This window comes from Bos grunniens, chromosome 24, assembly GCF_055505025.1.
Source record: "Bos grunniens cultivar Pamir isolate PY7600 chromosome 24, Bosgru_T2T1.0, whole genome shotgun sequence".
Classification (NCBI taxonomy): Eukaryota; Metazoa; Chordata; class Mammalia; order Artiodactyla; family Bovidae; genus Bos; species Bos grunniens.
The window spans coordinates 21,487,536-21,500,330 of NC_141188.1; the positions used below are offsets into that span (position 1 = coordinate 21,487,536).

The window sequence follows — 12,795 nt, forward strand, 5'->3', positions numbered from 1 at the left end:
AACTGATTGGAAGCAAGCTGGAATCAAAGTTCTTTGAAGAAAGCGTCCTTAGATTCTTTCAGTTTAACTTAACAGATAATACCCTTCCATCCTCTGGTCACAAAGGAGGTGATACAGGTTGGCAGAAGGCAAAGTTGTGAAACAACAGAAACTGGGGGACATACAGTTAAAGAGCTCACCTACTATGTTGATAAGTATAGGGGCTCCCAGAAAAGTCACCACTTCAGTGATTTTTCAAGACTGTTAGTCAGTTCAGTTCAGTAGCTCAGTCGTGCCCGACTCTTTGTGACCCCATGAATCGCAGCATGCCAGGCCTCCCTGTCCATCACCAACTCCCGGAGTTCACTCAGACTCATGTTGGACTCAGACTGTTTCCCTAGTTCTGGACACAGCTGCATAGAGAGGCACCTGTTGGTTAATGTATGACCCCCAGCTGATCATAGCCTGTGACAGCTTGGATAGAAATTAGAGGTGGGGAACATCCAGCTTTTGGAGTAAGAGCAACAGTACACAGCATGTACCCTGAAAAAGGCAACTCCCCTACTAAATGGAATGCCACTGGTGGAACAGCTGATATGCCTGAATACAAGTCGTGTCTGCCTGACATTACAGTAGCCAGGAAATCCTCCTAATGAAATGCCTCTGACCCAGACCACTGTAACAGACGCAATTACAGTGCACCTCGTGCTTCCCCCACGACGCTTTGTTACTGGGGAGCGGTGGGGAGGCAGGGACCCAGACCGCCACAGTAGATGCGATTAGTGCACGAGTGTTCCTCCCTCTATGCTGTGTTACTGGGGAGGCAGGTGTGGATAAGAAACAGTGCAAGAAACTATATCTGATTTACTTCTCTAACTTCTTTCAGTGGACTTTACTGATGCTAGAAAAATTAGAATGATTCAGTAGAAAGAAAGGAAAAGAAGGGAAGTCAATAGAGGAGAAAACAAGGGTGGCCAAATAGGGTGAAAATATTTCAGTTGTAAACACATGGAACGGAAAAAGCAGAAATTAATGGGGAAGAAACTGGAGTTACGACAGCATTACTAAGACCGGGGGGGCCACTGGTTCTGGCAATAACAAGACTCAGACAGATCAGCAATCGATCCTAGTTTGGAAGAATTTAGAAAACTGGATGGCAAGGAAAAGTACCACAAATTTGACACTGAAATATAAGAGGTGTCAGTAAGAAAGACTGAAGACTGGTGGGAAGGAATCTTCTTGTTCATTAGAGCTGGCATGGGGCCAGCACAGTAACTAAGCCTGATGCCCCCTGTTTGGGTCAAAGTTAATGATAAATGGAAGGAAAGAGGTAAAAGAATAAATAAATGGGGTATGCTAAGGTGCAAATCAAACCTTATTTTGGTGTCTTAAGAGAGGCTTGGAGCTTAGCTTAAGTTTCTTACGTCAAACTCCAGATGGCCACAAGGTAAAGCAATATGGCTTGTCAAAGCTGCCTCCAATTCTGAAAACTGTCAAAGCAGAACGGCAATGCGCAGATAGGAATGGTGTGTGTGTGCTATGTCACTTCAGTCATGTCTGACTCTTTGTGACCCTATGGACTGCAGCCTGCCAGTCTTCTCTGTCCATGGGATTCTCCAGGCAAGAGTGGGTTGCCATGCACTCCTCCAGGGGATCTTCTTGATCCAGGGATTGAACCCACATCTCATGTCTCCTGCATTGGCAGGTTCTTTACCACCTGCGCCACCAGGGAAGCCCAGATAGGAGTGGTATACTCCAGCAAACCTTGTCTTGTAGTACTCCTAACCAGGCAGATTACACTTGATCAATCTTTTTTCCTTTACAAAGCAATTTATTCTAATTGTATGATTTAACTTTAATACATATTTTTTTCATCCTAAGGACAGATTTAAGAGTCATGTTTAGAATATGCATATATTTTATAGTAGTGATTTATACTTTGCCTTAAATTTGTGTTTTGATCCAATAAAGAAGAAAAAAGAAGAGACATTTTATTGGAAACAATCATATCATAGCATCTCTAAGATAACTTATGAGAGAAACATGTACGTTCTCATTCCAACAATCAACGCTGCTGATAGGTCTATCCAGGTGATTTTATTTAGCACTGCTAATTTTCACTTACCTGTTTCTTATTTACTCATGGAATGATCAACACAAAGAAGAGTTTTGCTTTTAAACTTCCAGATATTTCACAATTTAGAAAAAGTTAGTTTAAAAAAAGAGAAGTATATAAGATGTAAAAGAAAAAAAAGGATTGGAAGGAAATACACGAAAGACTAAAATATTTACAGTGGCGTGTACAGTGGGTGGGAGGATTATAGGTGGTTTAAAATGTCACTTTAAAAAATATATATTATCACTACAACTGTCCCAACTAAGCATAAATGTTGAAGTGACTGCTGCCAATCACTGGTGTCAGTTCCTTTAAAAATTAATTAGCAAACAGATTCTCAAATGGCTTTCCCTGCCCCTACACAACTGCCCTCTGGGGAAGACAGGTGGTATCATGAGGGAGTGAGAGCTGGATGCCCGCATCACAGCCAATTGAGCTCATCTGGCAGTTCAATCTTACTGGGGCCACAGGCTGAAGGTGGTGGCAAGAAGGTAAATTTATAGGCCACACAGTATTTCATACTTTTTGTAAAGGTTAAATGAATATATCTCTTAGTAGTTAATGTTAAACAATTTATGATATTAAGCTATAACTCTAATTCTGTGTTATCTTTGATCTTAAGCCTCTGATATGGCAAACTTCCATATGCAAGGTTTTTATTTCATTTTAAAGATTCTGTTTTAATGAAATATTCAATTTAAATAATAAGTTCTGATTTGTTTCTACCTTGGTTGCTATTAACTTATTCCAAACATTTCCTAATACTGACAGCTTTCTCTACTACTATGTTTCCTTCTCTCTTTCAAATAAACAGTTGTGTGAAGGTCAAATTTTAATTTCTTTGCCAGCAGTGACTGGTTAAAAACAGATCATGGCCCCAGCCTGATTTTTATGATACCTAAACACTTGAGGATACCTTGTGTTTCAATCAGTAAAGTCAAGATAATCTGTAATAATGAAATAGGACCAGAGGCCAACGTTAACACAGAAGTTTTTTCCTCTTTCATGCCTTGAGACCATATTCATCCATATGGAAAGCCATATTAGCTGAAAATAATTCTTTTTTTCTTTAATAAGACCTTTTTGCCTATAGATTTTTATCTGTCTTTGTTTGGAGATCTCAAATGGATCAACTTTACTTTTTATCGATCTAAGATGAATGGGACACAGGGATTTATCCTTTATGATACTACAGAGGCAAAGAGAGCACAGAAGACTGTGAAGTCTGCAGGCCGTGAAACTGAAATCCTCACACTGATACAAAAGACTCTGCTGAAGTAATGACACAGTACTCCAGTCGTAGCATGAAGCCTTTTGGTTTGAATACAAGTCAGTGCCATGTGACCTGTAGCTGTACATCCGTAGAAACATTTCGCTGCTGACAAAAATATTTATACTCAAAGGGGACAGATAAAAGAACTGAGACAAGCTGGTGCAGCTTCAGTGGACTAGAGGGACAGGTCTGGAGAAGCCACTGAGCTCCAGTTGCACCTGGATGAGTGAAGTGAAAGTCGCTCAGTCACGTCCAACTCTTTGCGACCGCATGGATTGTAGTCCATGGAATTCTCCAGGCCAGAATACTGGAGTGGGTAGCCTTTCCCTTCTCCAGGGGATCTTCTCAACCTAGGGATCGAACCCTTGTCTCAAACATTGTAGGCAGATTCTTTACCAGCTGAGCCACAAGGGATGAGGACCGATGGTAAACTGCAGCCCTGGCTCAGGGTGGCTCATCTACCGTGTCGCAGCGATGCCGCCGACCTCTAACTCTCCAGCTGTTCAGGGTGCCAGGGCTCCCACTGGCTCCAGGGCCAGCTCCAGTCTTAGTTCTGCCACTAGTTAGCTTGTTCCTTTTGTAAACCAATGGCCTGTGTGACAATTAGGATCTGCCCCTGAGATGCAGCAGCCCCTCAGCTCTTACCAGAATCTGCCTCTTGCCCCATCACTATGTTTCTTTCCAATGCCCAAAGACAGGGGTTGGTTTTGAGGTGTATCAGCGGGTCCATGGAGAAGTTCTAGTTTAGGAGCAGCTTGTTTCTCAGTCAGGAGCTGAGACAGTGCAGACAGCAGACATGGGAATGGACAGGATGCATACACGCTCTGACTGAGAAGTCTCCTCCGAGCTGGGGCACACTGCACTAGCAACTCCCCACGCAGGAGGGCACCAATTCATTAATGAAGAGCATGTAGAGGCATCCGAGTGACAGTCCACATAGAATGCCATTTGTAGTGATCGGTCCAAGCTGCATCTGGTAGGACAAGTGTCCCAAGGCCTGATACTTCTAGCATTTATCAGATTATACCACGTGCCAAGTACATGACCGTGCCGACTTCTGTTGTACACATTTCTTCCAGGGTGAGGGTAAGAGACAGCCCTCAGCAAGAAAATAAACTTAACATCCTTTTACTCATTGTGAAATGGCATGGTGCACCAGCTCTAGCTTCTGTTCTGGGTCTTAAAAATGCCTCAGTAGGTTTATTCTGGGCTTCCCTTGTGGCTCTGCTGGTAAAGAATCTGCCTTCAACGTGGGAGGCCTAGGTTAGATCTCTGGTTTGGGAAGCTCCCCTGGAGAAGGGACTGGCTACCCACTCTAATATTCTGGCCTGAAGAATTCCATGGACTGCATAGTCCACGGGGTCACAAAGAGTCAGACGCGACTGAGCGATTTTCACTTTCACTTTTTCAGGGTTACTCAGTCACAGAAAGAAGACAATCCCCAGGGTACATCTTCCATCACCCTTTATTTACTAAATAAGATTTAAAAATCAATCCCATGGCTAACAATCCCATCCATTTTATCTTATATCCCTTATTTATTATTATTATTTAATATGAACATTAATCCAGGTGATTTTTAAATTGTCAAAATGTGGAAAGGATGAATTCTCCAAGAAGCACAACAGCAGGCAGGACTTTCATATGACATGCAATTACATACAAGATTCGTCTGCTTCCTACTTGTTGTCCTGGTCTGGAATGGAGCCTTCTCAACTCTAATGATTGGCTCTGGTTTTCAAGTAGCCCATGTCCTATGACAGGGAAAGCTTGAAGCAGGGTCCCGATTCTAATACAAGTCACAATCCACTTCAGAATTTCCCAGCTTTCCCAAAGGAAGAAACACCCTCTCATGTGTACTAGTAATCATGTTCCCCTTGCTGGCCAAGAGTCTTATCTTCCAGACAAGTTGATCATTTTACAGCCATTTGGGGGTGAGTACAAAGCAATGAGATGATGAGCTTTCAATCCTAGTAACAGTCTTATTTCAGTAGGCACCCACAACAGAAAGAAGATCAATGAAAGTCTTGGTGAGTAAATATGTAATGCACTGGCCAACTACTCTTGAGCTTCAAGACCAACTTGGACTCTTTCTTTCATGGGTAATATTAGGATTTGTACACCAAGTGGCCCATCAGATTAGATCAGATCAGATCAGTCGCTCAGTCGTGTCCGACTCTTTGCGACCCCATGAATAGCAGCACGCCAGGCATCCCTGTCCATCACCAACTCCTGGAGTTCACTGAGACTCACGTCCATCGAGTCAGTGATGCCATCCAGCCATCTCATCCTCTGTCACCCCCTTCTCTTCTTGCCCCCAATCCCTCCCAGCATCAGAGTCTTTTCCAACGAGTCAACTCTTCGCATGAGGTGGCCAAAGTACTGGAGTTTCAGTTTTAGCATCATTCCTTCCAACGAAATCCCAGGGCTGATCTCCTTCAGAATGGACTGGTTGGATCTCCTTGCACTCCAAGGGACTCTCAAGTTTTCTCCAACACTACAGTTCAAAAGCATCAATTCTTCGGCGCTCAGCCTTCTTCACAGTCCAACTCTCACATCCATACATGACCACAGGAAAAACCATAGCCTTGACTAGACAAACCTTTGTTGGCAAAGTAATGTCTCTGCTTTTGAATATGCTATCTAGGTTGGTCATAACTTTCCTTCCAAGGAGTAAGTGTCTTTTCATTTCATGGCTGCAGTCACCATCTGTAGTGATTCTGGAGCCCAGAAAAATAAAGTCTGACACTGTTTCCACTGTTTCCCCATCTATTTCCCATGAAGTGATGGGACCAGATGCCATGATCTTCCTTTTCTGAATGTTGAGCTTTAAGCCAATTTTTTCACTCTCCACTTTCACTTTCATCAAGAGGCTTTGAGTTCCTCTTCACTTTCTGCCATAAGGGTGGTGTCATCTGCATATCTGAGGTTATTGATATTTCTCCCGGCAATCTTGATTCCAGCTTGTGTTTCTTCCAGTCCAGCGTTTCTCATGATGTACTCTGCATATAAGTTAAATAAACAGGGTGGCAATATACAGCCTTGACGTACTCCTTTTCCTATCTGGAACCAGTCTGTTGTTCCATGTCCAGTTCTAACTGTTGCTTCCTGACCTGCATATAAATTTCTCAAGAGGCAGATCAGGTGGTCTGGTATTCCCATCTCTTTCAGAATTTTCCACAGTTGATTGTGATCCACATAGTCAAAGGCTTTGGCATAGTCAATAAAGCAGAAATAGATGCTTTTCTGGAACTCTCTTGCTTTTTCCATGATCCAGTGGATGTCGGCAATTTGATCTCTGGTTCCTCTGCCTTTTCTAAAACCAGCTTGAACATCAGGAAGTTCACGGTTCACATATTGCTGAAGCCTGGCTTGGAGGGTTTTGAGCATTACTTTACTAGCGTGTGAGATGAGTGCAATTGCGTGGTAGTTTGAGCATTCTTTGGCATTGCTTTTCTTTGGGATTGGAATGAAAACTGATCTTTTCCAGTCCCATACATAGTCCCAAAAAGGTGTATTAATGTAATGAAAATAACAATATTCATGTGTTTCCCTTTATTATTTACAAGAAATTTCTATGTACCTGTCTCAAATTTTGTGGTTAGACTCACAAAAATTTGTAGATAATGCAAAATGCTAAAATGAGTTTCTCCATAAGAAATAAAGAGAACGTAGGTTGAATGTGAAAAAAAAAGGACTGTAATATCTTTTTTGGGAGAGGGGCTTATTAATATCAAAAGCAAATAGTTTATGGGAAAATGTGAAAAGTGTTAAATATATTAAAACATATGGAGAAGGAAATGGCAACCCACTTCAGTATTCTTGCCTGGAGAATCCCATGGACAGAGGAGCCTGGTAGGCTACAGTCTACGGGGTCACAAAGAGTTGGACACAACTGAGCGACTTCACTCACTCATTCAATATAACACATGTATATATTTGAATACATAAACAGTGTGCAAAAATGTCCAACTGAGCTGAAAATGCATTAGTCAATGACTATTAACTGCTACATTATTCTCTGTCTTCTTCACGGCAAGTCTTGTTGTTGATAGTGTCTTTGATTGTACTCAGTGGCATACTTGGCACTCTCACACACAATCCTGACCATTCTTGTCCTAAGGCAAAGTATGTAGCCTACACTAATACCCAGTCAGCTTTTTCAGCATGACTAATGACCTTAATTTAGACTTCAAGGATACCAACTTTTTTCTGTTTTACTCCAAGTGTCTTTCCTAAAGTAAAATCTAATGATTTCCAGATACAATTTCATTTAAACCTCAAAAAAGAAAAAAACTTCAGTAAACACATGTTCACGGAGCATTATCTCAGGAAACGTAAATTACACCTGGCCTCCTGTCAACTGGCAAGGCCAGCGATACCCACAAGTTGCTTGTCCCTGTGCTTTGAATGATGTGGAGCCAAGTTGGTTTATCTCCTTAGCATTTCTAAACTACTGGCCAGCAGGAAACCCAAAGATTTTGAAAAGAAGTTTAAACTATGTTATTCTGAAATCAATTATTTATGAAAAAATACTCATCTCTCCATTACTTTATCTTCAAAATGTGTAACTTACTCTGAAATCAAGAGACAAATGTACATGTTTCCATTTTGATCTCATCTCTAAATGGAGGGTATGGTTTTGACATAGGATAGACAGCTGGAAAACTGAGGTCCATGTGGTTGAGGGACTTTGTCAAGGTTTTGCTACTGCTAAGCAAAGAGGCAGGATGAATATAGGTCTTTGGACTTTAATTCTCAAGGCCTTTCCTGTAAGCCATGCTGCCTGCCTGCATGTAAGGATATTAACTTGAGGAAACCAAAACAGAAAACTAGCTACAGGCCTAAGCAGAGCTTTAGAAGAAGCTCTATGATATGGATGAACACAAGATAATGGAGTGGTATACATTCTACATTCACTTAGTGAAGATAATTGTGAGATATTAAGGAAGCAACAAATCTCAGTGCAAAGAACATGCCAAAACTGGTCACAATTGAGAGCTTGCTGTCATCCAGTCTGGAAACCTCCTGACAACCTAAACATTTCCAATTCTCATACAATGGGAAAATCTTCAAGTAGATGAAAATGTGAGGAAGTTCTGGGAAATAAATGAAGCACAATGAATGTATTAATATTAGCTGGGTATAAACATGATTCTTTTGTAGATACAGAGAAGAAATGAAGGAAAACTGTTGTCTACACGAATACATGAACTGATACATTTAAAAGGAAATAGTCATTTTGGGGGATTCCCTGATGGTCCAGAGACTTGGCACTTCCACTGCCACGGGCCCGGGTTCGATCCCTGGTTGGAGAACTAAGATCCCAGGAGCCACATGGTGTGGCTGAATGAATAAATAAAAGGAAACATCCATTTTTTGATCACTAATTCATTCTTTCTTTCATCCAATAAATATTTTATCGAATGTCTACCATGAGCCAGGCCCTGCTCAGCACAGGGATGCAGTAATGAATACAACAGAAATCTTCATCCTCAGGAGTTTACGTTCCATGTGACACAGGTGAGGCAGATGACAAAATATATCAGTAAATTACACAGTCTATTGGAAGGTGATAAGTACTGTGAAAAAAGGATAAAGCAGAGAAGGAGAAAAGTGGCAGAAAGCATTAGGAATTATTTCCTCAGGCATCTTTCTCCTGTTTGCTGAGAGTTCCTTCATGAACAGAATGATGTGTCCATACACTTCACAGAGAAGAAAGCCATCAACAATATGTCCCAGTGATTAGTCTCCAATTTCAACAACTGAGATTACTGAATGGAGTTCTTCAAGGACCTCTTAATAATTTTTTTTCACTGCAGGCTACCAATGTATCCTGATAGTACCTTGGGGAGAGGATGACAATGGCTACGGAAAACTGCTGACCGAGGGGAGAGGCCCTGGGATAGGAGAGAGGCAGAAAGGAGAAAGGGAGAATGCCAGTGTGCAGGGGTTGGGCAGTGAGAAGATGGGCAGCTCCAGAGTGTGTCTTTAGACCAAGTATGTCGGAGTCATCTGGGAACATCACAGAGTTCAGTGATGTTCAAAAATTGTACATCACTGGTGCCCGTTTCTGGCAATTCTGGTTCAATTAACCCAGGTAAGGCCCAGAAACTGCTACTTTGACAGATTCCTAAGTGACTCCAATGTGCACATAGATTTCCAAACCACTGCTCTAAAGGGAATTAAGCCCTTTCAGAATTTTCACAAAGGGATAATTATGAAAAGAAATCCATTATAAATAACTTTGAATGCAGGGTTATTCAGCTTGCTTCTAAGCCACATTTCTGCACAGCTCTGCCACTCAGGGCATTTTGCAAGGGGAGCCTGTGTCATTCATATATACTGTGTTCCAGGTGCTCCCCCAAATCTAGTTGCCCAGAGCACAGAAAAGGAAGCTAACCTTGAGGGCGTATTGTCACCCAGCCCCAAGTTAAGGCTTTGCATATCTAGTCATGTCTAATCCTCTGAGCAAATTTGCAAGGTGGTTTAAAATCTCTTATTTTCACATGAGGAATCAAGCTCAGGTATGTCTGCAAGAGCATTTCCATGGTAAATATTAAAAAATGCAGCAGTACTGCCCACTCTTAGATGAGCCTAACCCTATTCCTAACCTTTTGTCAGGGAATTCACATAGAGTCTGGAATTATAACAGCAAGGTCCAAATCTGAGCTCTGTTTCTTATTGCTTGTGTGGTCCTGGGAAGTTCTACAATGACAGCTCCTATTAGCCATGTACCAGGACTGTGCTCGGTACTTTATGTGATCTATCTTGCTTAACCATGATGACAAGCCTATGAGGGAGATATTATTATCCCCATTTTATAGATTAAACTAAGGGATTTGCTCAAAATCACACAAACTAGCATTGAAACCTAGGCCTGTTAACCTGGGTGTTATAATCATTATCCCCAGGCTCTTAAATGTTCTATAATTGCTTCTCTGAGCTTTACTTTCTCTTGATTGTGAGGATTACATTAGGCAACATATATAATTTTTATAAAAGCAGTTAAGTGACTAGGACAGTAAGTAACACTCAACAAATGTTTCTTAATACTGAAGTGAAGGGAATTTGATGACCTTGGACCAAATGAGCAAGTCTAAATGAGGCCCAAACCTGAAATGATGGCAGGAACTGAAAATACTGAACAGATGTCACTAATCACAGCATTTTTCAGAGTTCAGTCCCCTAGAGAAGACCCACCGAGGAAGCATAATCCTCACCTATTGCTGGCTCAACAAAGAAATAACATAATTATGTCATATGTTCCAAAGATAACAGGTTTTTTTTGCAACTACTTGGCACTATAGAGTGTAAAATAATGAAATAGGTTTCCTTTCTATGAATGTGTGCTCTGTATTTTCTTTTAAATATTGTTTTCAAAATTACCTAAGTAATACATTGTTGTTATAAAACATATGGAAAATATAGAAACATATGAGCAGTAAAATAGCTCTTATAATCCCTTCACTAGAATTTAGAGGGATTTCCTGAGACTAGGACTAGAACTCTAAGTGGCTAGTAAATGTAAGCTGTAACGATGCGCACTTTCTCTGTACTGTATGTTCCTTCTATGTCAAGAATGTATTGACAGGTATCCTCAAGCTGAATTCATTTCTTGGAATTAAACTATGTCTTTATTATTTCTATTTAGCCTATTTGTTTCTGTTTTCTTAATTTACACACTCTATAAGCAGTGTGTACAAGAGGAATGGATGATTATATTAATGGCTTTTAACAGTGGGAATTATAGTAACAGCCCAAATCATGGCTTAATTAAAAGCAACATCTCTTCATCAAACACACAAAAATTTCCATGCATGCAACTGTTCTTGGTATTAATGCACCTGCTAGCAGGGAATTTCAATTTATCAACTTGGCTTAAATAAAAATCCTTTTGAATGGCTGCGCTTTTCATCTCCTGATATGTAAGATAGGTATATTTATAACTTCATATTTTCTTTTACATATTCAACCAATTCTTTTCTAAAGTTTTCACATTATCCCTTTTTATTTGTCATCATTTTGTGCAATATTTCATTTTGTTGTTCAGTTGCTAAGTTGTGTCTGATTCTTTGCAACCCCATGGACAGAAGCATGTCAGGCTTCCCTGTCTGTCACTATCTCCTGGAGTTCATTAAGTTTTGTTTTTATTTTGTTATTTACAATACACACAAAATGGAAATGTTATAGTGAATGGTACTTTATGTGCAATGTGAAATTGTTATTCTGAGGGTAGACAAAGTTAAAATAACAGTCCTTGGCCTAGAAGTTCACACTTTTGGAAATCATTATGAAAATTCTAAGAGAAATCCAATACTTTGAAAATGAGTTTTAACAGTCATTAAAAAGAGCTTTACAATGACACGTAATTTGTATGAACATATATTGTGAAAGGACATATCTGAACATACCCAACACAATACCTGATACACAATAGGCATTCGATGAATAGAAGCCAGTATCGTCACATACAGTCACCACTCATAGGCTCTATTGTATAGAGGCAGTGAGGTCTGCTGTTCAAACAGACCACATAAAGCCAAGTAGCGCCTGCAAGGCTCTAGTTTGAGGTTATGGATTTTAGTTTAGTTCTCCACCTTGGGAGAATAACACATTGTTATGTGCTAGGCACATGAGGGGATCTGGTTAGGTACTAAAAATATTTGTGTGAGTGTCTAGGAGAGGAAAAGTTCTGATTTAAAAAAAAAAAGAATTTTTGATAGGATTCTGGGCACAAGTGCAAGAAAGTGTTGCAATCTGGCTATTGTGTGTGATGGAAACACAATCCTTTCCCTTTTCTCAGATTAACTTCCTATCAAGTTATAAAAACAAATTCTGACCCTTAAAGTAAGTCTGTCAGATTCTTACTCTAAATCAGAGTTTTATGGGCTTACTGCCTATACCTCAGAACTAAATCCAAGCTTCACACAGTGTGAATGAATGAAAAAACACTGAAATTTGGGATCAGAAAAAAGAAAAAAAGAAGTAAAAGTCATCCAAACAGCTAAGAAGCAACGCCTGGGTCCTTTAATCTCAACCTCAATGGATGCTCCACAATTGACTTTCAAGTCAGCTGCGTGTGAACAGTGGCCTGTGAGCACGACTGTGTCCTGGCAATTGCTCTATAAAAAGCTCGGCAAGGTAGAAACTTACAGCAAAATTTTTGGAACATATTAAGCGTATGGTTTGACAGCAAAGGGCCAAGGCCTCAAAAAACAAACAAACAAACAAATTCAGCTTATTATTTCTTTTTAAAGTTTCCCCAATAAGCTATTAAGTCCTTTATAGCACATACACAAATATTTCCCAAACTCCCTCAACAAAAAACAAGCTCTACAAAATCATCTCCCATGACATACATCAAAAAACAAACCAAACAAAGTAAAACAGAAAACTTCAACTTGCTGTTGTGATATAAACTAAT

At 40.3% G+C, this 12,795-nt stretch overlaps 1 protein-coding gene across 10 annotated transcripts in view; it reads right to left on the reverse strand.

The window, feature by feature from the left end:
- Positions 1-12,795, reverse strand: part of KIAA1328 (KIAA1328 ortholog) — a 425,847-nt gene that overhangs the window by 53,020 nt on the left and 360,032 nt on the right. The window lies entirely within an intron of this gene.